The sequence below is a fragment of the Mustela putorius genome, unplaced genomic scaffold (genome assembly GCF_011764305.1).
Source record: "Mustela putorius furo isolate JIRA1106 unplaced genomic scaffold, ASM1176430v1.1 tig00003834_pilon_pilon_pilon, whole genome shotgun sequence".
Lineage (NCBI taxonomy): Eukaryota > Metazoa > Chordata > Mammalia > Carnivora > Mustelidae > Mustela > Mustela putorius.
In genome coordinates, this window is record NW_025421987.1 from 66937125 (window position 1) to 66962295 (window position 25171).

The 25171-nt window shown below is 34.1% G+C and overlaps 1 long non-coding RNA gene across 1 annotated transcript in view; it reads left to right on the forward strand.

The window, feature by feature from the left end:
* The window catches only part of LOC101676194, an 80173-nt gene extending 55615 nt beyond the window's left edge, over positions 1-24558 (forward strand). Inside the window, exon 3 of the long non-coding RNA XR_200948.2 lies at positions 24315-24558. This is a non-coding gene — a long non-coding RNA (uncharacterized LOC101676194). The remainder of the gene's footprint in view (positions 1-24314) is intronic.
* Positions 24559-25171: the final 613 nt, after the last annotated feature.

The window sequence follows — 25171 nt, forward strand, 5'->3', positions numbered from 1 at the left end:
GGCAGGGAAACAATAATAGTAAGAGCTGGTAATGTAGTACAGTATCTTAGACAAGCTGATATTTTCATTTCTTATTTTTTATTATAAAAATTTAACCATTTCTCATTCCTGTGAATAATTCATTTCCTTAGCTCCTTAACATTGAAATGTAGATATTTTTTGAGCATTGTTCTATTATTTCTTGACACTGTCAGCCATTCATCAAATAGAGCAGATATTATCAGTAAATTGAATGCCTCAAAGAAAGTTTTAAATTAAAAAAAAACACAGTTTAATATCCTATAGATAATAAGCTTTGAATTACTGTTATTTAGAACATATATTACTTAAATCAGCATACTCAAATGGAGAGAAAAAAATAGTAATATAATAAATAAGCTAAAGGTCAATTTTTGTAATCTTTATTTAAATTTGGTAAAGTAAATGGATTTTTTATATGTTAGGGATCACATAAACTGAGCATTTTTTTCTTCAGTGATTTTAAATATCCACATCTATTTTTGAAATTTTATTTCAAGAAAAAATACATTGTTCTCAATCTAACTTTAAATACACAGAGAGGGATGCCTGGGTGGCTCAGTGGGTTAAGCCTCTGCCTTCAGCTCAGGTTGTGATCCCAGGGTCCCGGGATCGAGCCCCGCATCGGGCTCTCTGCTCAGTGGGGAGCCTGCTTCCCCCTCTCTCTCTGCCTGCCTCTCTGCCTACTTGTGATCTCTGTCTGTCAAATAAATAAATACAATCTTTAAAAAAAATACATAAAGAACTTTGAATACTGCTAACCCAGGAAGGCATAACTAGTTCTTTCACCAACTTATCAACTATAAATACTATAATTAAACAGATTTTATATATTTATTAAATACAGCCTAAACAAAATTTTTTTGAAGATTTTATTTATTTATTTGACAGAGATCACAAGTAGGCAGAGAGGCAGGCAGAGGGAGAGGGAGAAGCAGGCTCCCTACTGAGCAGAAAGCCTGATGTGGGGCTCGATCCCAGGACTCTGAGATCATGACCTGAGCCAAAGGCAGAGGCTTTAACCCACTGAACTGCCCAGGCGCCCCAAGCAAGACAAACTTTAAGGTTTGATGTTTCTAAATGAAGCAAATTCGTTCTTGTGAACTGAGTGTTTACATTCTCCCCAAATTCCCATGTTGAAGGCCTAACCACTAACATGATGGTATTTGGAGATGCATCTTTGGGTAGTAATTAGGGAAATGAGGTAGTGGAGGTGGAGTTCCATGATGTGATTAGTATCCCTAGAAGAAGAGAAGGGGAAGCCAGAGTGCTCTCTCTCCATCTCTATTATTTCCCCATGTCAGGGTTAGTTGATTAGCAACCTTAATTGCATCTGCAACCTTAATTTCCTCTTGCCAGATAAGGTAACATATTCCAGATCTCAGGAATTAGGACATGGGTATCTTTTGGGAACCACTATTTTGCCTAGCACAACATATATTCATACAACAATTGCCAGATGATATGGAGCATTTTTTCATGTGTCTGTTGGCCACTTGTATGTCTTGTTTGGAGAAATGTCTGTTCATGTCTTCTCCCCTTTTCTTGACTAGATGTTTTGGTTTTTGGGTGTTGAGTTTGTTAAGTTCTTTATAGATCTTAGACGCTAGCCCTTTATCAGATATGTCATTTGCAAATATCTTCTCACATTTCATAGATTGTATTTTAGTTTTGTTGACTGTTTCCCTTACTGTGCAGAAGCTTTTTATGTTGATGAAGTCCCAATAGTTCATTTTTGCTTTTCTTTCCCTTGCCTTTGGCGATGTGTCTAGCAAGAAGGTGCTATGCCCAAGGTCGAAGAAGTTGTTGCATGTGTTCTCCTCTAGGATTTTGATGGATTACTGTCCCATATTTAGATCTTTCATCCATTTTGAGTTTATCTTTGTGTATGATATAAGAAAATGGTCCAGTTTCATTCTTCTACATGTGGTTGTCCAATTTTTCCAACACCATTTACTGAAGAGACAGTCCTTTTTTCATTGAATATTCTTTCCTGTTTTGTTAAAGATTAGTTGATCATACAGTTGAGGGTCCATTTCTACATTCTCTATTCTGTTCCATTGCTCTATGTCTTTTTTTTGTGTGTGCCAGTAACTATACTGTCTTAATGATTACAGCTTTGTAATACAGCTTGAAGTCTGGCATTGTGATGCCACCAGCTTTGATTTTCGTTATCAACATTCCTTTGGCTATTTGGGATCTTTTCTGGTTCCATACAAATTTTAGGATTATTTTTTCCAGCTTTGTAAAAAATGTCAGTGGTATTTGATGGAGATTGCATTGAATGGATAGATTGCTCTGGGTAGCATAGACATTAAAAAAAAAAAAAAGAAAGATGCGAATATATATATATATATATATATATACATACATATCTAGATACATATGCATACATATATATACACATATCTATCTATGGAAAAGGAATGGGAAAAAGACCCAGTATTCTTATATTATGTAAATATTTGTATTTGAATAAACTAAAATTTACAGTAAAATATCAAATGTGGGTTCTTGAAATAGTGAATCTCAAGAAATTCGGTGAAAGCAAAAGCTATGAAGTATTTTGAAATTGCTCTAATACTAATGTATATACTCAACACAAAACTATAGGGAAATAGTTTGGGTTTTTTTCCTGTGATATGTAAATATAGGGAATTATTCTTCCAAATTAATATGCACAGAGTGATTAAGAGATCTATGAATCTCTATGTTGAATAAAAGAATATAAATGAAAATTACACATTCTCATCCTCATTCTTGTATTCTTGTTTGTATATTCACATTGAACCAGCACTTCATGATTTGGATCTTTTTGTTGAAGAAATAATGATGCATTGAGTGGACGATGCATTATACTTTAGCATGAATGAGTACTTTTTTTCACAATATTGACTTATTTTCATAAGAAAACATTTTATAAAGGAGAATTCTTTAAGGAACTATCTCACTTAATTTTATTGTGTGACTCAAATTTTTACTTTTTACTCATTTAAGATTACTTCAGCATTCTTTAGCAACCAGTTTAAATGCCACCTCTGTATCATCTTACCTAAGTCTTATAATAATTTAAATAATTATTTTCTCATTGACCATAATGGTTAACTGGTATCATTTTGATTGTGCTGTTAATCTCTTTCTTGTGTTATTATGCAATGTTTACTTAACTTTAATTCCATACTAGGGAACAAGATATACTTTTTTTGAAGGTGGAGAATAATATAATTATTCCATTAACAAAATCATTCTTGCCTTGCTCCAATGCCCAGCACAGTGCCTTGCTCAGGATTGATGCTTAATAATATTTCTTCCATCCTGAACAAATAAGTATCCCCATTTGTGAGTATGTGCCTGGTATCATGGGAATTTCTTTTGCCTTGTTCATTTGTTTTGGTTGTGTTGACCTAGAACCTCCATGGGCACCTTTCCCTGGACTTCCAAAGCCCAGGGGAACCAGCTGTTCAGGGATTCTTTTGAACTTATAGCCATGCATTTAAAGAAATTGTGTAAAATGTGATAATGCAATTATGATGGGAGCTCAAAAAGAGTCATAATGTGTTATTTGCCACAAAATCACTTCTTTTCCTGGGCTTCAGCATGATGCAATTTTACAATAGCTCTTTTAAATGTGTGAAGGTATTGGATGAGGTATTTGTATCTTTGTTGATAAGCATGAAATATTTAGGATTGTGTACATGTGTCATTGGCTGACAATTATATTTAAATTTAAATTAGCTTGTGTTAGATATTTATTTTCTCCATGCTCATATATTATTATAATCATTTCCATTATCTTCATTAGGTTTATTTTCATGCCTTATCACTGTGAAAAATTAAGTCTGCAAGTTTGTTTTCTTTAAAGGTTGTGCTGCTTTTATCTGTAAAATTTCTTGAAGTGATTGAATATAGAGTACAGAACAATTCTTTCCTTTGCATAAAATGTATTTGAACATAAGAGTAGATATCGTCTTAAGAACAAATATATTAACTATGAAAGTATCTGCATATATTTATATATGAAATAGACATAGCTATATAGATATATAGATAAATTGGCCTAGATTAATAGACATAAAATCCATCAGAAGACTATATTTTCTGATACCAAAAATTCATCTCAACCCACACAATTTGAAATGTAGTACTTATCCTATCATATATTTATGTGCTGTTCTTTTAATGATCACTAAGACTCAAGGAGTACTGAAATATCATCGCTTTTAATTTGAAAAATTTCTTTTTTTTTTTTTTTTTTTTTTTTAAAGATTTTATTTATTTATTTGACAGAGAGAAATCACAAGTAGGCAGAGAGGCAGGCAGAGAGAGAGAGAGGAGGAAGCAGGCTCCCTGCTGAGCAGAGAGCCCGATGCGGGACTCGATCCCAGGACCCTGAGATCATGACCTGAGCCGAAGGCAGTGGCTTAACCACTGAGCCACCCAGGCACCCCGAAAAATTTCTATGAATCATGAAGAGATGAATGTGTCTATACTGTTAGAGGGAACATGTTTTTGGCCTAAAATTCTGGAGGTGCAAAGAGCATGTGTAAATCCGCCTTTTCAGGCTTTTCCACAAGAGACATGTTTTCAGAACATTTATTTATTTATTTAACACAGCTTTAATGGTACTTATTGTGTAAATATAAAAAATGCTACAGACACTAAAACAGGCTTGCCCATAAAGAATTCATAGGTAGCAAAACATCCATAAGATGCTTTAAAGTTCACAAATAAACTTTACACACATTTTTTCAGTTTTATTGTCAATTACAGAGTGATGTTGTCTCCATAAATAAGAGGACTGAAAAATTACCAGGTTTCAATAAGAAAGAAGTAAATGAAGTAAAATAAGTATGTATCAACCTAAAACTCAATAAAAACTCTCCTAGGCTAAACTGTGTTAGGGAGTTATTAACTCCAATAACTAACCAAATCTTGAAATAGTGCCCTATTTAGGAAGAGTGACCTATCTATCTAGAACAGCACAATTGAAAGAAGAATTTATAAAACATTCTACTAAAGCTTTGAGGAGGAAAGTTGAACAGTTTGAACATGTGTCTTCTTTCTTACTCAATATTCTCTTCCTTCAAATTCTTATCACAAGGGCTCAATTCTCCCCCTAGGTGATACCTACATGCTGATTATTCCTGTTCAACAGGTATCCTAGATACCTTCTATCTCCCCTCCCCTTGGCCATCTAAAAATCTTTTTCTCTCAGTTCCTCACTCCTAACATTTCTTGTCATGTTGTTAGGTTTCAGCTCCATTTATTAAATTAAATTATATTAAGTTAAATAATTATATATTAAATAAGTTATATATTAAATATATAGATCATATATTAAATAAATTAAATAATTAAAAATTATATTAAATAAAAAGATTTATTAAATTCTGGAATTCAAAAGGGGAAAGGAAAGGGGCTTTCAGAATTTTCTGCCCTCAGTATGTGATAACTGCAAGATGATTGGATCTTTCACACTGCTCAGATTAGCATTTATGTGGGTATCTCCTGTTCTGTATCATGCTAAAAGAGTATCGGTAACTGCTTCATCATGTATGTATAAAGCCCTTACATATTTCAGCAGGAAATAATTCAGTAGAGCAAATTAGTTGCTTATAACACCATTAGAATGTGTCAAAGAGAAACTGAACTTTCAGGAAATCATGAAAGACCAGAATCACAGGAAAGCCACCTCTGAAAATCTCAGCTGTATTTCATAAGTAAAGCAGGTGATTGACATCAATTTAACAGAAGACCGATGCAAAAGACACATCATCTGTCTACTGTCCTTTCAGTGAAACAATTCCTTTCTTGCATATAGGTCTAGCCACTCACAAGGGGAAGAGGTTACATGAGAGTGTGGATATCAGGAGGTAGGGATCACAGGGAACCATTTTAGAAGGTGTCTACCACACATATTTTTCAGGATGGCTTTTAATTAATTCCACTCATTATTTACTCACTTGCACTTAACATTGAGTTCATCGTCTTTAAGCTGGAATGTTTTGTTTTCTGGTTTTGGTATGTTACAAACCAATTCAGGGATATAATAGATTTAGAAAATGGTGGATTACTTGGAGCTATAACTAATATCCTCAGGTCAATTTCTATTCTACTCTTTTTCAGTTGAAGACTCTGAAGTGCAGTTAAAACACATGTTTTCAGCTTTATATTTAGCTCAACATACATTCTAAGCATAAGCTATAACCAACAAAATGGTCTTTGCTGGTGCCATGACACATTATACCTAAGGCCAACGCTTTAGGACTGTTGCAGTAACCATTTGTCTCTTGAACTGCTCAGAGCTCTTTATGATGACCCAAAATGCGGATACCTTCCAGTTTCTCGTCTGACATGTAAGGGGCTTAGAAGTCATCACATCATCTGTACAGGGAGATACAAAGAATCATGATGTAATAGGGGAGAAATCCCCATAGAGAAGCCACCACAGGAATCAGTATCAAAATAGGAAAACCTAAGCTATAACTGAGACTTTCTGGAAGCTCAGTGGTCAAGTCTGAGAGTTCAAAACTCCAGTGGGACCCAGCCCTCATACTTTTATGGATTTTATCTCAAGGACCACTACCAAGTTGTCACAGAGATGATCAAAGAAAAAACCCTGCAGCTTTTGTCAGGAATTGGGGAAAAGTAACCAATTGAAATACGCCCAAGTATTCCATTCTTCTTGCAAAGATGTACCCTCCAGGCAAAACTATTTTATTACCACTTAACCTATTGAGGTTTTATTAGAGTATAATTTTTTTTCGGGGGAGAAGGAAATACCCAACTCCAGGTTCCTCTATCATCTTGTCCAACCTAAATGGATGAGAAAATGAGAAGGAAAAAAAAAAAAAAAGGCTGAGATGCACTAGTGAAGTTCAAACCCCAAGGCACAGGTTCTTAAAAAGCCTGAGACCTGGGCACCTGGGTGGCTCAGTGGGTTAAGCCGCTGCCTTTGGCTCAGGTCATGATCTCAGGGTCCTGGGATCGAGTCCTGCATTGGGCTCTCTGCTCAGCAGGGAGCCTGTTCCCTCTCTCTCTCTCTGCCTGCCTCTCCGTCTACTTGTGATTTCTCTCTGTCAAATAAATAAATAAAATCTTAAAAAAAAAAAAAAAGCCTGAGACCTAATCATAGCACCTTAGAACACTGACTCTCTCCCTGAACTTTACCACTGTATTACTCCTTTCAACCTGTATCATATCTATGTTCATCAGGAAATTAGAAGGCAAAATTAAAAAGTAAAACACAGTTTAAAAGAGACATAGCCATCATCAGGACCAAACTCAGATATGGCAGAGATGTTGGAATGATCAGATCATGAATTTTAACCAACATGCAAGTGCAGATAGAAAATATAAACAGAGAAATGGAAATTCAAAAAAAGAATAAAGAAGAAATGCTAGAGATTAAAAAATATATCCCATACTAGAAATAAATGCCTTAAAAAAAAGATTTTGTTTATTTATTTGAGAGAGAATGAGTAGTAGGGTGATAGAGGGAGAAGCAGATTCTCTGTGGAGCAGGGAGCCTGACGCAGGGCTGAATCCCAGGACACTGAGATCATGAACTGAGCCAAAGGGAGATGCTTAACAGACTGAGCTACCCAGGATCTCCAAAGTGAATGCCTTGATAGACTCGTTAGTTGACTAGACATGGCAAAGGAAAGAATGTCTAATCTTGAGGATATGAAAACAGAAATCTCCACAACAAGAAAGCAAATAAAAAAAATACATTATGTTGAACAAAAGAAGTCAGGTACAAATTAGTATGCAATAAACAGTATAGTCCCATTTTATCATAGTCAAGAATGAGTTAATATAGTTAGTGGTGAGATAAATCAGAATAGTGGTAACTTCTGGGGAAGTACTAACTAGGAAATATTTAAAAAGGAATATTCTGAGGTGCTTGAAACATTCTCTACCTAAGTCATGGTTGTTTCAAGAGTTCCTGTGTGTCCACACACACGTATTTCAAAAGACATGATTTACTGAAGACATCCCAAAAGCCAGATTACTCACATGATAAAAACTGTAAAGTGATGTGAGACAAAATAAATACAAATATGGGTTAAATATATGAAAAGATGGTTACATTTATTACATAAGATAGAAATGCAGAGTAGTGTGGTATTTTTATCTTTGGAAAGTATTTAAAAATATTCACTGTTTACATCTGTGGATTCAAGCCATGTGATGTACTATTGGTAGAACTATAAATTAATAATGTTTTTCTAGAGAGCATGTTGGTATTATCTATGAAAATTAAAACATGAATTTTTTAAAAAAAGAAGTACCGTTTCTAAATATTCTAAAGCAATAGTGAAAGTGTTCATGTTTATTGTAAAGTAATTGTTTTAATTATCAACAGAAAACATGAGGAATTTTATTAAAAAGCACATTTAATTAAAAATAGGATCTTATGTAAGAGAAATACAAACAGCTGGTTGCAAATGAGAAAACCAAAATTTTTGGTTGTTAATACATTTACTTCATCTATTTCTTCTATTTCTTTGTAACCTCTGAGATGAGAGAAAGCAGGCAGTGGGGGGATTACGGGTATCTCTGTTTTGTTTTTCATCTCTACTAATGTTCTGATCATAATATGGTTTTTAACAACTTCTCTTATAAACCTCATCAATTAACAATTCCTCATTTCTCAAATACGGCATTTCTCAAATGCATTTAGTCATTTAGAGTAAGAGTAAGCAAAGATGCCATCAATCACATCAATCTCACAACCCTGAGATCATGACCTGAACAGAAACTGAGAGTCAGGTGCTCAACTGACTCAGCCACTCAGGCATCCAGAAAGAGCAAAGACTTGAAGGTGGCAAAATAAGTAGCTATTTGGATATCTGGGAAGAAAATAATGCAGGCTGAGGGAATAAGCTGCCATTTAGGAGCGCTGACAAATAGAATGAGAAGACCCATGTGAGGTGACAGGAATGGGTGAGAAAGCGTAGAACATAGTAGCGACAGGTGATACCGGGCCAATTATGAGGACTTCAACTTTCACTCTTGAGTAAATGGGAACAACCACAGGATTTTGAGAAAATCAGAGGTCTCTCTCATCTGGGTTTTAGTTTGAATAAATGACTCTGAGAGCTATGTTATGAATAGCTGGGGGAGGGCAAATTAAGGTGGGAACAATAGAAACAGGGAGCAGTGCTAGGGTTCTAGATTAAAAACACAACGTTTTTGAATTAAAAAAGGGAGCACGAGAGAGATGTGTGTGTGTGTGTGTGTGTGTGTGTGTGTGTATAGGTTATATACATATATATATACTGTTTAGCAGAACACATTTCTCTTAAACTACCACACATTTTCATATTCTTGAATATTATCTAGATCATTTTAACATTGTCATTCCATCCTATTACCTTATATTTACGCATTAAGATGTTTCTTATATTTAGCTGTTCAGTTAAAATTTTAAACTTATCTATGGATATTTGCTATGGATAACTTAATAGAAGGAAATTTACTGGATCAAGGGATTTACATAATCTAAATGGTTTAATCCTCCCCCCCCCGGGCCTCACTAAGAGTATGATGAATACATGTCCATAAGAAATATCTAAGAGAGCTCAGAAAGGTGGAGGAAGACAATTAGATATTATTGAGGTTACTATCTCAATTTTGCAATTTTGTTTCAAGTGGTAGAATATTTTTCATATGTTTGTTTCTCTCTTTCTCTCTGTTTCCCAATAGGTAAATTTATTATACATTATTTTTAAGAATAATACAAAGAATAGGAATCTGAGTGACTCAGTCCATTAGGTATGTCCAACTCTTGATTTTGGCTCAGGTCATGATCTCAGGGTCATGACAACAAGCCCTGTGTTGGGCTCCTGACTAGGGTGAAGTCTGCTTAGGTTTCTCTCTCTTCTTCTTTCTCTGTTCTTTCTTTCTCTCTCCCAAATAAATAAATAAATAAATAGGATAATGTCTTTAAAAAAAAAAGATTCTACAAAGAATTAAGAATCTGAAATTCAGGAAAAGACAGAATAAAAAAAAAAAAAGCAGTATAGTTCTCCAAGTAGTTAATAGAAAACTAAATTACCCATTCAGAAAAATCTAGAGTAAACAGATCTCAAAAAGTAACTAGCCGAATGCTGCAGTTAAAAGACAAACCCTGACACCACACAATTGTGACTCTACCTTAACTACAATAGAGCTATGGACAGTTTCCTGGCTTCCTCCTGTTTGAAAATTTCCCTGGCTTCTCTATCTCAACTTAATACTATTTTATAGCAAACCACTATCACAGCAGCATACCACATATTTCCATCGAAGCATCAAGCTTTTAAAAAATTGGGAAAACATTATATGTGTTGGTGGAAATCCATTATTACAGAGCCAAATTAAAAAGATGGACATACTGTAATTTTCTGACACAGTAGGAACCCTGATGAAAAGGATCTCTCTCGAAGCCCCATCTTCCTTGCTAGTCATAAAGTGTACTTTCTAATTAAAACTTTTAAATGACTTTAATTACTGAAATAAATAAGGACCTATGTAAAAAATTAGCCCTGTGTACACAGACTAGTCTTTAACGTGATGTAATAAACTTCTTTAGCAGAAATAAAGATAATATTCAGCATGAAATCTGAAAATAAAGGGGATAATCTTCTATTATGGTTGTTTGAGTTTAGCTAGCCCTGTATTAACATTGACCACTGTGGTTTTCAAATATAAATTACAATCTAAGCAAGATAAATTAAGGTTTTTGAGAAACAAAGACAGAGTGATGAGAAGACTAAGAGGGATATTTGTTTCAAAGAGAAAAAGTAACTTACCTGGCTAAAATGTACTACTTCATACTCTAAACTGTATGACCTACCTGGCCATCTTTGGGAAGAAATTTTTTGGTAGCAAAATGTATGAGTTGCTGTGAAGTTGGTTCCACATGCTTTAAAAATAAATTGTGGGATTAGATCTGCCTGAGATAGCTGTCTCCACATTGTTCACGGATATTGAATTGCCTAATCAGACAGATGGAAAGAAGAATATCACCAAACACGAAAGATCACTCTTCTGTAAGTAGAAATAAGCACTTGCTATGTTCTTTTGCTAGCAGCATAAAATGAATATATTCTCCATATTTATTTGAGCATTATAAACAGAAGACAGCATTTAATCAATACAGGAAATTTCCATGATCTTTCATATTATTCCTTATATAAATTTATCTCTGACTTAACACAGAATCTACCAAAAACCCATGGAACATTCATACCTTGTTATGCATGACATGCCCCACCAAGCCCTCATCTTTACCTAAACTCAGCTTTTACCTCTTCACAGAATATAATACCCACAATGCTCCTTTCTCTCTAGAATCATTTTCAAAGTAAACATAACAGAGTCATCATTCTATCAGGAAATAATGAACAGATTCACAGTTAAAGAAATTAGTCCAGAGAGCTTTTCAATAGGATACCACCTGACTCTCAAAGTATGTTTGTTTGCTTATTTGTTTGTTTGTTTTGGTCTTTCTGTATTGTTTTGTTTTGCTTGGGGTGGTAAAGAGATATGTGTGTTTTTTTTTTTTTTAAAGATTTTATTTATTTATTTGTCAGAGAGAGAGAGAGGAGTGAGAGTGAGCACAAGCAGACAGAGTGGTAGGCAGAGGCAGAGGGAGAAGCAGGCTCCCTGCTGAGCAAGGAGCCCGATGTGGGACTAGATCCCAGGATGCTCGGACCTGAGCCGAAGGCAGTCGCTTAACCAGCTGAGCCACCCAGGCGTCCCTAAAGAGATATGTTTTAAGTAACGGGTATCATTTTAGTTACCATGCTCCTTGCAACAGAAACTGACGTTTGTGTATGTTCAAGTCCAATACTGAGGTGCTATGAAAGGTGAGGGGGGATATAGCTAGAATTGCTTTGTCAAATAAGTGGTTCTCTCATATAATATTTATGTTGTTGAGAAATATCAATGCCATTCTTCTCCACCTCCACCTTTCTCCAATATATTTATTTATTTTTTTCTTTTAGAATAGTTTTAGATTTAGAGGAAAGTTGTGAGGACAAAAGTTGCTCATATCCTACACCCAATTTTCCTAAATGAGTAACATCATACTGTGGTAAGATATATTTCTCACAATTAATCAGTATTGGTACTTTATGATTAATAAAAATCCACATTTTATTCATACTCCCTTAGTGTTAATTTTTCTGTTGTAACATCTCTTCCAGGATGCATATCTCCTTAGTATTTTTCTGGCTTTGGCAATTTCTCAGAAATTCCATTGTTATTGATGACCTTGACAGTTTTGAGTACTGCTCAGGTATTTTGTGGAATGTCTCTCAATTGACGTTTGTCTGATACTTATTCAAGTATTAACTTGAGTTTATGTGTTTTAGACAAGAAGACTACAGAAGCTAAGTGCATCTCTTATCACATAATATATATTACCAAAATGATATTCATTACTGCTTCTGTTAACCTTGACCACTTGGCTAAAGTGACATTTTTCAGTTTTAGTTCTGTAAGGTTAGTCTCTTGTTGACCTTGTGCGTACTCAGCTATTTGGAGGGATGTCATTATGTGCGGGCCACACTTGAGGAGTGGGGAGTTTAGCTCCATCTCTTTGAGGATAGAATATCTATATAATTTTAAAAAATTATTTGGCATAGTACTTTTTTCTATTTATTCATTTATTTAAATATTAATATTAGCTAATGGAAATTTATTTTGGATTATAATCCAGTACTAATTTATTTATTTTGTTGCTCATGTTGAAAGCTTTTCAGTTATCTTTTGAGTTCTATTGACATTTCCATCCATTGCAGTGTTGGGGTTTTGTTTTTTGGGTTTTGGATTTTTCATTTTGTTTTGTTTTAGGTTTGGGGTTGTTTGTCTTGTTTGTTTGTTTGAGGACTTGACTTTGCTTCACTACAAGATGCTCCAGGCTCATCATATCTATCTCTTCCTCAAAGGTGAAATCAGTCTTCTCACCAAGGAGTGCTGATTTCTTTTATTGGAAAAATGGTATTAGAAACCAAGATATGGATGCTAGGTGTGCTTTTTGATACTGTGAATGCTTCTAGGCTCTCTGAGGGCTCAGAGAAGGAAAATATCTGTGTAGATAACAACCAGTGTATATATGCATATCTATAAAAATCTGTGTATGTTTTCAGTTATATCTATATTATACTAAATATACTGATATCTTCAGTATGATCCATGGATCATTCTAGCCTCTTCCCTTTGCTGGTCTATAACTTCCCCATTTAATTATGAGAAAACTGGCTCCCACTATCTGCAAGCTATTTATTTTATTGTTCAATTTTAAAGCTTATGTATAGTCATTTCATAATCTTTACCTTTTACTCTCATGAGAAGTATTAATCAACTACAATATCATACTTACATATAATTTCTTTTGCCTTCAGTCTTATACACTCCACTCAGTTCCAGTTACTTAGGTCAGCATCTTGTTTCCCCATCTCCCTTCAGTGAGACGTTTTTATATATTTGATTACAGTTAGATTCTTTTGTCATATTCTCCATTCCATTTTGGGAGTCACAGACGTTCTAAAAGACTTTTTTAAAAGAATATTTTATTTATTTGTTAGAGAGAGAGAAAGTGAGAGGGTGAGAATACCAATTGAGTGAGGAGGGGCAGAGGGAGAGGAGAAGTAGACTCACTACTGAGCAGGGCTCAATCCCAGGACCATGAGATCATGACCTGAGCTGAAGACAGATGCTTAACAAACTGAGTCGCCCAGGTGCCCCTGCTAAAAGACTTTTTAAAGAAATGTCATGCATTAAATTTTACTCTTGTATATTAATGTATAAATATTTTTTTATTGTCCCTCAAACATGGAATCAGCTAGGGTTAATTCCATCCATATTAGAAGCTAGCCCTTAGCAGAAGTGCTCAGTGGGCTCTTCCATCTAGCTTCTTAACTCTGACAGAGGGGAGTTTTAAAGCTTTGGCTTATTTCATATCACTTTTTATTCCTCAAAGACAAGCCTACAAAAACCCTTGTCTGGCTGACTTTTCCAATTTGCATTCTTCCTCATAACCTCCAAACCCCTATTTGGGTTGATCTCAAACAGAATGACTCAAAGTTTGCATTCCTTAAATTGATAAATATCATAAAATAGCAAGAACTCTCACTTTAGAATTTCATGTCACAAATTTTCATTACGAAAGAGATTTTTGTATTAGCATCTGTGTGTATGGATGGATGGGGTGTATGCTACGATGTAAGACATGAGATTAAACATAGAATTGAATTATATGTCATTATGTAAAGTTAGGCATGCTATATTGAAAAAAATTAAACAACCTTTTGTCAACTATTGATGTTTGTGGTTAAAATGTAACCGTTTTTAAAAAATCTATTTTCTGGGTCTTACCCATTAGTTTATTCTTGACAAAATAATTAATAAATATACATAGCTAATCTGTATACATTGCATTATCTGTCAATGGTGCAATAACCATTGTGGAGCCACTGAGGAAGAAAAGGGAGAGGTTGCCTGGCTGGCTCAGTCTGTAGAGCATGTGACTCTTGATCTCAAGGTCATGAGTTTGAGCCCTACTTTGGGCATAGAGATTGCTTAAAAACAAAACAAAACAAAACCCTTCAGCTTAGCCCTGCCTGGTCTCCACAGCCCACAGACCTTAATGGCTACTCTACTGACACCACATATGGTGCCCCACGACCTTTAGAATAAAGACTACAGGGGGCAGCTGGGTGGCTTGATCGGTTAAACCTTTTACTTTAACTAATATGATGTCAGGGTCCTGGGTGGGCTTGAGCCCTGCTTTGCGCTCCCTGCTCGGCAAGGAGTCTCCTTTTCCCTCTGCCTCTACCTCTAGCCTGTGCTCTGTCTCACTCTCTCTCTATCTTTCAAATAAATAACTCTTTAAAAAAAAACACACACATTCTTTAAAATAAATAAAGTTTAAGTAATTAGCTTAAACATTTTATAAAGATTATATACTATAAAATTGTTTTAACATTAAACGCATTAAAATTTACTAATTTTGTTATGAGGAATATAAAATTTTTAAAATCTCTTTCACATGTTGATGGATGTAGACAGAGACTAATTAGATGATTTGCTTAAATGTCAGACACAACTGTAATGCCAAAAAATAAGCTGAGAGCATATTCATGTTAATTGCATGTTACTTTTCATTTTGTTCAACAAAGAGAGAATTATTTTAATAGAAAAACTGAAAAACAAGAGGGAAAAAACAATTCCAGATGGATGACTATGCTGACAACTGCACTGACAATCTGTCTCTTTAACTCAGACATCAGCTTTACTCCCAAGGCTAAAATTATTAGTCATTCTTGAGCTAAAACTTGTTTTCTTAATACATTTTATCCATATTCTTAAGATGCTGTTAGGCTTATGCATAATCAGCAATCATTCTTACCTTGACCTGCCCATACCTTAATTCTTGCTCATGCTGTAATCAATCTTCACCTAACTTTATTTCATTCTCCTAGAATTTTCAGAACTCTTGATATAAATTTTAGCTATAGTGCTAAGGGTTTACTTTTGCAAGATGCAAACTTTTCAAAAATAATTTAAATGTAAGGTTTCTGAACCCAAGTAAAATAATTTCTGTAAAGATAATTTTTTTCAATTTGAAAAATCCTTATGTGCTTTTCTTAAAAAGAGTTAGCTTTATATTTAATTCAGACATTTATATTTAATTCAGTACATATACTTTAATAAGCATATTAACCTATACTCAGAATTAGCTAGAAATTTATATTATAGAATGGCTTTACTTTGTATATTATTTTAGCATGAAAACATTATAATACCTTGCTTAATAACATTTGATGTTTCTTAATGGCATTTAAATAGTTAAAAATATCAGTTACTTCATGATATTCATTTTATATACACTTTATTCAGAGGATTTTTGAGCCTTTATCTGAAAAGATGTAACTTCTGTTATCTATTATTTATCTATATAGCATCTATTATTTAAACACTACCTATTTTATTTATTTATTTATTTTTAAAGATTTTATTTATTCATTTGACAGAGAGAGAGAGAGCACAAGTAGGCAGAGAACACAGATGCGAAAATACTCAACAAAATACTAGCCAATAGGATTCAACAGTACATTAAAAAGATTATTCACCACGACCAAGTGGGATTTATTCCAGGGCTGCAAGGTTGGTTCAACATCCGCAAATCAGTCAATGTGATACAACACATCAATAAAAGTAAGAACAAGAACCATATGATACTCTCAATAGATGCTGAAAAAGCATTTGACAAAGTACAACATCCCTTCCTGATCAAAACTCTTCAAAGTGTAGGGATAGAGGGCACATACCTCAATATCATCAAAGCCATCTATGAAAAACCCACCGCAAATATCATTCTCAATGGAGAAAAACTGAAAGCTTTTCCGCTAAGGTCAGGAACACGGCAGGGATGTCCATTATCACCACTGCTATTCAACATCGTACTAGAGGTCCTAGCCTCAGCAATCAGACAACAAAAGGAAATTAAAGGCATCCAAATCGGCAAAGAAGAAGTCAAATTATCACTCTTCGCAGATGATATGATACTATATGTGGAAAACCCAAAAGACTGCACTCCAAAACTGCTAGAACTTATACAGGAATTCAGTAAAGTGTCAGGATATAAAATCAATGCACAGAAATCAGTTGCATTTCTCTACACCAACAGCAAGACAGAAGAAAGAGATATTAAGGAGTCAATCCCATTTACAATTGCATCCAAAACCATAAGATACCTAGGAATAAACCTAACCAAAGAGACACAGAATCTATACTCAGAAAACTATAAAGTACTCATGAAAGAAATTGAGGAAGACACAAAGAAATGGAAAAATGTTCCATGCTCCTGGATTGGAAGAATAAATATTGTGAAAATGTCTATGCTACCTAAAGCAATCTACACATTTAATGCAATTCCTATCAAAGTACCGTCCATCTTTTTCAAAGAAATGGAACAAATAATTCTAAAATTTATATGGAACCAGAAAAGACCTCGAATAGCCAAAGGGATATTGAAAAAGAAAGCCAACGTTGGTGGCATCACAATTCCGGACTTCAGGCTCTATTACAAAGCTGTCATCATCAAGACAGCATGGTACTGGCACAAAAACAGACACATAGATCAATGGAACAGAATAGAGAGCCCAGAAATAGACCCTCAAATCTATGGTCAACTAATCTTCGACAAAGCAGGAAAGAATGTCCAAGAGAGGCAGGCAGAGGGAGAGGAGGAAGCAGGCTCCCCGCTGAGCAGAGAGCCCAATGCAGAGGTTGATCCCAGGACCCTGAGATCATGACCTGAGCCAAAAGCAGAGGCTTAACCCACTGAGCCACCCAGGTGCCCCAATACTACCTATTTTAAATCATTAACTCAAACATTTTGTAGTAAATGGAATTATATAAAAACTATTCTAACCAAAAAAGTTATGATTTATATGTCCACTATCTATTATAGTAAATAATACTTTGGATAGTGATCAGTGCAAATTTCTAGATAGTTCATAATATTTACAAGATAAGTCCATTCTCTTTCTGAAATCATAATACATTTTTCTTTTCCAATTAATTTGGCATGTAAACTATTCAAGAATTCAAAACAAAATATGCTATCCGAAGTCATGTGGTTTTATGGGTGGGGGGGCACATGTTTATACATACAGAAAGAAGAATTCAAATTTTTAGATCTAAAGTTAATAGGAATCCTTGAGGTAATTCACTTCTTTAATTTTTTATTTTTTCATTTATTTTGTTTTTAGATTTTATTGATTTATGAGACAGAGAGAGAGCAGGGGGAACAGCAGAGGGAGAGATAGAAGCAAGCTCCCCACTGAGCAGGGAACCCACTGCAGGGCTTGATCCCAGGACCCAGAGATCATGACTTGAACCTATGGCAGTTGCTTAACTGACAGAGACACGCAGACACTCCTAAAGTAATGCACATCTACAATAGATTGTCAGGGTGCCTGACAATCCTTGGTTAAGCCTATGACTCTTGGTTTTGGCTCAGGCCCTGATCTCAGGGTTGTGAGATGGAGACCTTTGCCCAGCTTCACACTCAGCACTCAGCGAGGAGTTTGGTTAGTTTCTCTCTCCTTGTCCCTCCATTTGTTCCCCCCACCCCTTTCTCTAAAATAAATAAATCAATCTTTAAAAAATAAATAAAATAGATTATCTTTTTTTTTAACTCTATTTTTTACCTTTAGCTTGGTCAATGCAACTTAAAGTTATTGTAAGAACATGTTAAAAAAAAAAAAGAACATGTTCAATCTATTTTCTGAGGAGCTAAAGAAATACATATATTATATAACATACAAATATATATTATGTAAATAAATATATAATACATATGCATATTATATATAATAAATTATAAATATATGGTGTGTGTGTATATATACAGCGTACACACATACACACCTAAGTTTGTACTAATTGAATACCTGTGATTTCTATTAAGAAATAGTATGGGGCACCTGCGTGGCTCAGTTAAGCATCTTCCTTTGGCTCAGGTCATGATACCAGGACCCTGGGATTGAACCCCATCCAGGCTCTCTCCCCAGTGGGAAGCCTGTTTCTCCCTCTCATCTACATCCCACTTGCCTGCCTGTGCTCTCGCTGTCAAATAAATGAATAAAATCTTAAAAAAAAAAGAATTTTTTTTCAGTATCAGTGTTAGTAATTGCTAGCTGAGTTCTAAAAAGCTGTGCTAGCTACAGTATCGGTTCAGCAACAGAAAGGTTTCTCCAGTGACCATATGCTTGATAGTCAATGAATGATCTTTGAATTTTTCTGCTTTTTCTTAAACAATTAAGTATATTTGGCATGTAAATGTATTTCTTCTGTTAACTTTTATTTAATTTTAGGGTTACTAGGTTTTACCTGGGCAAAAACATATTTCAAATGCAATCACATTCAAGAACCTGCATATTGGCTTAACAAGTACTCTCTTTGATAAATGTCAGTTTTCTTTTTTTCTGTCATAGAGTCCCTGTACAAAAAAAGCTAACAAATATTTCCTAATACTTCCTAACCAAAATATGTCCCACATTTAGCTCTCCACATGATGTTTTCTGGGTGCATTATGACTGCACATGCTTCTGTTGTGGAAAGTGGGTTCTCACCAACTGCTTGTTCAAGTAGCTAAGCTTATTAATAACACTTTTTTCTGAAGTGGAAAGTCTTTTATATCAATAAATGCTGGTCAACCCAAGCCACTCAGTACATATAGAAGAAAAAAAAGTATAACAGTATAGGAAATAATATAATAATTTAATTGTATAATAATTATAAATCTATTAAGGGTTAAAATATATTAAATTATGTTATATAATACATACATATAATGCATGTATTATATATATTAATAATTACAATAATAATGTAAAAGATTTTGACTGGTGATTATGGCTCATAGTTAAAAGCAAAGAGGCACTAAATATCCAGGTTAAAAGAGAGATTCAATTATTTGGACCGGATACTCCGTTCACAACTTTTGAGAAGTTAAAAAAAATTCATGTTGCCAGCAAAGAGCACCATCCTAGCTTTCCCAATACCTTCATTTATCAAAGTAAATCAAGCAAAGAGTGGAACAAGATTGAAACAATAGTGAGGCCCTGAGTGAACTCCAAGAGACTGACGGTGTGCTCCAGAAGAAGAGAAGGTAATTACAGCTACATGTCTGTTAAGTTGAGAAATCTATAGGCCCACTCTTGGTGTTCCAGTCAGTAGAGAGAACCTGGTGAGAGAAATTCTTCGGGGAATGTAACTTGTATCCCCTTTAGTGTGGAAGAAAATATTTAAAACAGGGAGTGGTGTCCATTTAGAGGTAGACATCAGGAAGTGGTTTTTAGCAGAGCAGTGTGAAAACCACATGATTAATAGTATGCAGTGGAAGACCATGAAATGGCTAATTTCAGCTACTTATGATCTTTAGAATTCAAGTGAAGGACTTCAGATTTTACTATGAATCTTCCTAAAGAAGCATAGTAATTTTGAAGTAAAAAGAAAACTTAGAGATACTCAAGGTTTGGCTCAAGGAGTGGTTGAACTAGCATGGTCTGATCATGCTATATATTGTGTTGAAATGAACTTTAAACCCATATTAATGATAATGAGTCAGACAAAATATCTTTTTGGAGAACTTTCTCATACCTGAATTTTCAGTGCTTATAGCCATCATGTGAATAAGGCATTGTTCCTCTAATGGTCAAACTGTAAACCAGAGAATTAAAAGAATTTCTCAGAGCCATAGAGTAAGAAGGGCCCATGAGTTTTCAATGCAGAATTATTGGTTATATCCATCCTTTTAAATCATAAACTTGTCTCTTTTCTATTTTTATATGTAAGTTTACATATCATCTCTTCATTCACTTTTAGAATTCAGAGATGTAAAACAAGCCATAAATTTCAAAATTTTTAAAAATTTTCTTTTTAGTAGTAGATTTCACATGCCATAAAGTTTATCATTTCAAGGTATAAAATCTAGTTGCTTTCAGTATATTTATAAAATTGTACAATCAACACCACAAAATAATTTCAGAATATTTTTATCATCCAAAAAATAGAACAAAACAAATCCAGTAACCATTAGAAGCTACTTTGTATCTCCTCTACCCACAACTTATGAAAACAACTAATTTACTTTCTTTCCCCCTACATTTGTTTATTCTGGACATTTCATATAAAAATATATAAAAATAGGGACGCCTGGGTGGCTCAGTTGGTTAAGCAGCTGCCTTCGGCTCAGGTCATGATCCCAGCATCCTGGGATCGAGTCCCACATTGGGCTCCTTGCTCGGCAGGGAGCCTGCTTCTCCCTCTGCCTGCCATTATGTCTGCCTGTGCTTGCTCTCTCCCCATCTCTCTCTCTGATAAATAAATCAAAATATATATATATATATATAAATATATTTTTATATATTATATATAATATAAATAAAATATAAATATATAATATTTATATAATTTACGCAATATATAATTTATAGTATATAGTATAATATATAATATTTATATAATTTATGCAATATATAATTTATAGTATATAGTATAATATATAATATTTATATAAAATTATACACACACACACACACTAGTAACGCACTAGTATCATATTACTATTCTTACCAAAAGAGATGTTTTCTATCTGTTAAGTCAAAAACGTCTTTCTTTTTAGCCTCAAGTTTTATTCAAGATCATGCCAATTTTTACTTTGCTTTATTGGACTATGACTATTAGAAAATTATGTAAAATATGACTGTATATGGTCAATATAAATAATATATATACTGTTTGAGATATCTAACTGTCTTTCTTTTTTCTTGTTGTTTGACTTCTGTATAGGTTCAAGACTATCACCAGTTTGCTCAGATCAAAATCTTTGAAGTCATTTTTTATATTTTTTTAAAAATCTCACACGTGAAATTCATCAACAAATCCTGTTAGTTCCACCTTCAAAAGGTGTTCAGAATCCACCCATTTCTTTCCATTAAAAAAAAATTATTTATTTATTTGAAAGAGAGAAATCAAGAGACAGAGCAAGAGCAGAGAAGGAGGAGTAGAGAGAGAGGAAGGGGAAGACGGAGAAGGAGAAGCAGGCTCTCCACTGAGCAGGGAGCTTGATGGAAGGCTCCATCCGGGGACCCCAGGATCATCACCAGAGTTGAAGGCAGATACTTAGCCACCCAGGTGCCCCCAAGAATCCATCCATTTCTAATATAGATCAAGTCCACATCTATTAATTTCTTTCTAGTCTCGATCATTGTAAAAGTTTTCATAAAGGCTCTTGCTGCCATTTATCTGCTATTTATGCTCACAGTCTATTCATGATACAATATTCAGAATGTTCTTTTGAAGACAAGATTTGCCACTGATTGGATCAAATTCCACTTTTGGACTTCTGTCCTTTTTTCAGAACACTAAGTGAAAGGCTTTTTGTGGATCTAAATGACTTTACATTAGCTGGGCTCTGCTACTTCTCTTATTTCTTCTCCTTCCCTTTGTCCTTTTTCCACTCTAACTCCACTTGCCTCATATTTTTTTCTGTTTTTCTTCATTTTGCCTTCTTAAATTCCTCATTGTTATTTAATAAAATATGACAGTAAAATTTTGTGTATTTCATCACCCTTGAATCTGAATTCTCAGGTTTTTACTTTTCCATTTAAATCAAAATGCATCTATTGAAACCAATTTCGGTTTTACTCATGTTAAAGAGCATCACCACAAATATTATTAATCTTAACACCAGCTGTGTTAACTGTTAAGTACAAGTGTATGAAAAAATTACTATTTTTGAAACATGGCAAAAGTCAAATTGTGATCTATTTACTGAAAAATTAAATGGCTTACTGCTTCTATTTCATTCAGAAACATAATTTATTTTTTTCCTATTTCTGTAATGACCTTAAAATAAATGCTGTATGTCTCCAAAAGTACATTTTTATAATAACTTGATTTTCACGCTTTTGCAAAATAAATTCATCATTCAATTGATGAAACAATCCGGATTGAAGACTTTGTTGACAGATTTTAGCTGTCAGTGTGGGCATGCTGCTTTATATCTGTGTAGCTTTGTGCAGGTCATTTATATTTTGAGGTTTGCTTTCCTCATATATAACATAAAGATAACAATACCTACTTCCAGTTCTATTAAGCAAGTTCAACTAGGTAATGCATTTAAAGTAATGCATTTAAAATCTCTACCACAGAGCCTAGCATTTTAGAGATTACACTTCCCCCTTTTGTCCTTTTCACAAATCTTCATCAAGTGTAATGTTTTTAATTGCATTAATGTTGCTTTTGTGCCTTAAAATTAAAATATCATATCTTTATGAGATTGTTTTATCATTGCTATATTTCTAACTATTGCTATAATGCCATGCTTTTCATAATGACTAGAAAACTTTTTTTTTTAATATTTATGGGAGCAGGTTTAATTATCTTTTGGTCTAAATAGGGGATGGAAGAAAACAATAGTATTTTGCCTGCAGAAACATGACACAATCTTATGAAGGTTGATTGAAGCATTTGATTTAAGAAAATTACTTTCCTACATTAAGAAAGATATTTATATAACAACTTGACTATTAACTATCAAGCATGGCAATTTCATCACTCCACCAGCTGTTCACATTTAATATTTGCATAACAGAATGAATAGTCCCTATAGTTATTGGTCTAGATTTTCATCTCTATTCCATGTGGACATACTTTTATCAAAATAACACTTCTTTCATGAGCTTTCTGTTGGGTATAATTTACTTTTCTTTTGTAGTTATATGGTTATGAGGACATAAACTTTTTCATACAAGGTAAGTCTGTTGGGGATTATAAAACTATATTGAGTTTCATTCTAGTGATACACAGAGTGAAGACTATTTGATTCAAAATTTAATAAATATTCAGCGTGGCACAAAACACTTGTGCTTAATGGTTTGTAGAAGGTGTTTATATTTCTAATAGCATGTTGGACCTGCTATCTCCTTTGAAATGTTGAAATAGCAATCAAATTACTTGTTCTCCCTGAAGTATTATTCATCATTCAGATTCTTATGTATTTACTTTTGATATACATTTGTAAATTGTAATGAAAAACAATATATTATTATATGTACTCCTCCATATGACTTAGTTCAAATAAGTTGTGAAGGTGTGTGTACACACATACATATATGCATATACATATCTTCATACATACATGGATTTTACACCTACTCTGTGTAACCTTTGAGCTATGAAAAAGAGGGATTGAAGTGAATATTTTTATCTCCCTTTCTATGGTATACTAGATGCTCAGAATAAACCTGACAATTAAAATTTAAATACAGCATGATTAAACTTTTTTTTCAATCACCTGTACACTCAGAAAGACGCCAAGATGAGATGAAAGTGGAAGCTCTGGGAACTGGTGAAATATAAGTGCCTATTCAATAATATGTTGATGAGTCTTTGTCATATTGAAAAAATAGATTTAAGGAGACATGTAATAAAAAGTCTAGTACCTAGCCCAGATGAGAAGGCTAATAAGATAACCCAGAATAAAGCAGAAACTCCAAAAAAAAAAAAAAAGTACCTTAATTTTACAGGTGAAAAGGCATTAGCAAGAAACTTGCTCACCTTGACCTTAATATTGGCTTCAGGGATCTGAGTCTCCATTAAGAATCCATGATCATAAGCTGGCCCTCACACAAGTTTCACCTCAGAGGTGTTGGTATGTGGAGTCCAAACAGATAACTTTAATTTAACATGATCTACAGTCATTTCTGTTTCTCTCTCTCTGGCAGGGGCAAAGGCAGACACTTTTGGAGTGATAAAATTCCAACTCAGCTGTAAACATTTCCATGAATTAAGAATTCAATGAAAAATCAGAACACCATAAAGAAAGAAGCATCATGAGACTGAGCCAAAAGAAATAATTGTGAGAAGAATAAGAGCAAAATATATTTCCAGTATTGGAACTAGATACACACAGATGTGGCAGAGATACCAATGTTTAACACATGATACATCAATAAAAATTACAGTATTATTTTCTATTCATAACAACAGAAATTGTTCTTTGTGTGTGTGTGTGTGTGTATCATATATTATCAATAAATGGGGTGGTGAATAGAAGCCTGGTAAATTTTAGATTCTCATCCTCTTTTTGGAAATACTGTTGCAGATATCACAGTGTAGGATTGTACAGACAAGAGTTTCCAGGTGTGGTTATGGAATTTTGCCCATCTTTCTTAAAGGAGATGAGACAGTGCTGTTCTTTTTTTTTTTTAATTAATTTATTTATTTTCAGCATAACAGTATTCATTATTTTTTCACCACACCCAATGCTCCATGCAATCCGTGCCCTCTATAATACCCATCACCTGGTACCCTGATCTCCCACCACCCTGCTGTTCTTTTATCAGTTCAATGCCAGCAGTTTCACCACGGGGAATATGGTAAATAACACTAACCAGGAAGATGTTAGAGAAAAATAGACATCACACTGTCCAGTGAGTCCTGGACCAAAATCTTTCTACAAATTCACTATCATAGTAGACACTTCTAAATTCCCAATAACTGTCCTAATTGCCTTCCAAAGCAAAAATAAATCTTCCTTGCAGAATCCTCAAATTATCTCTATGATTTTGTAAGTAATGTA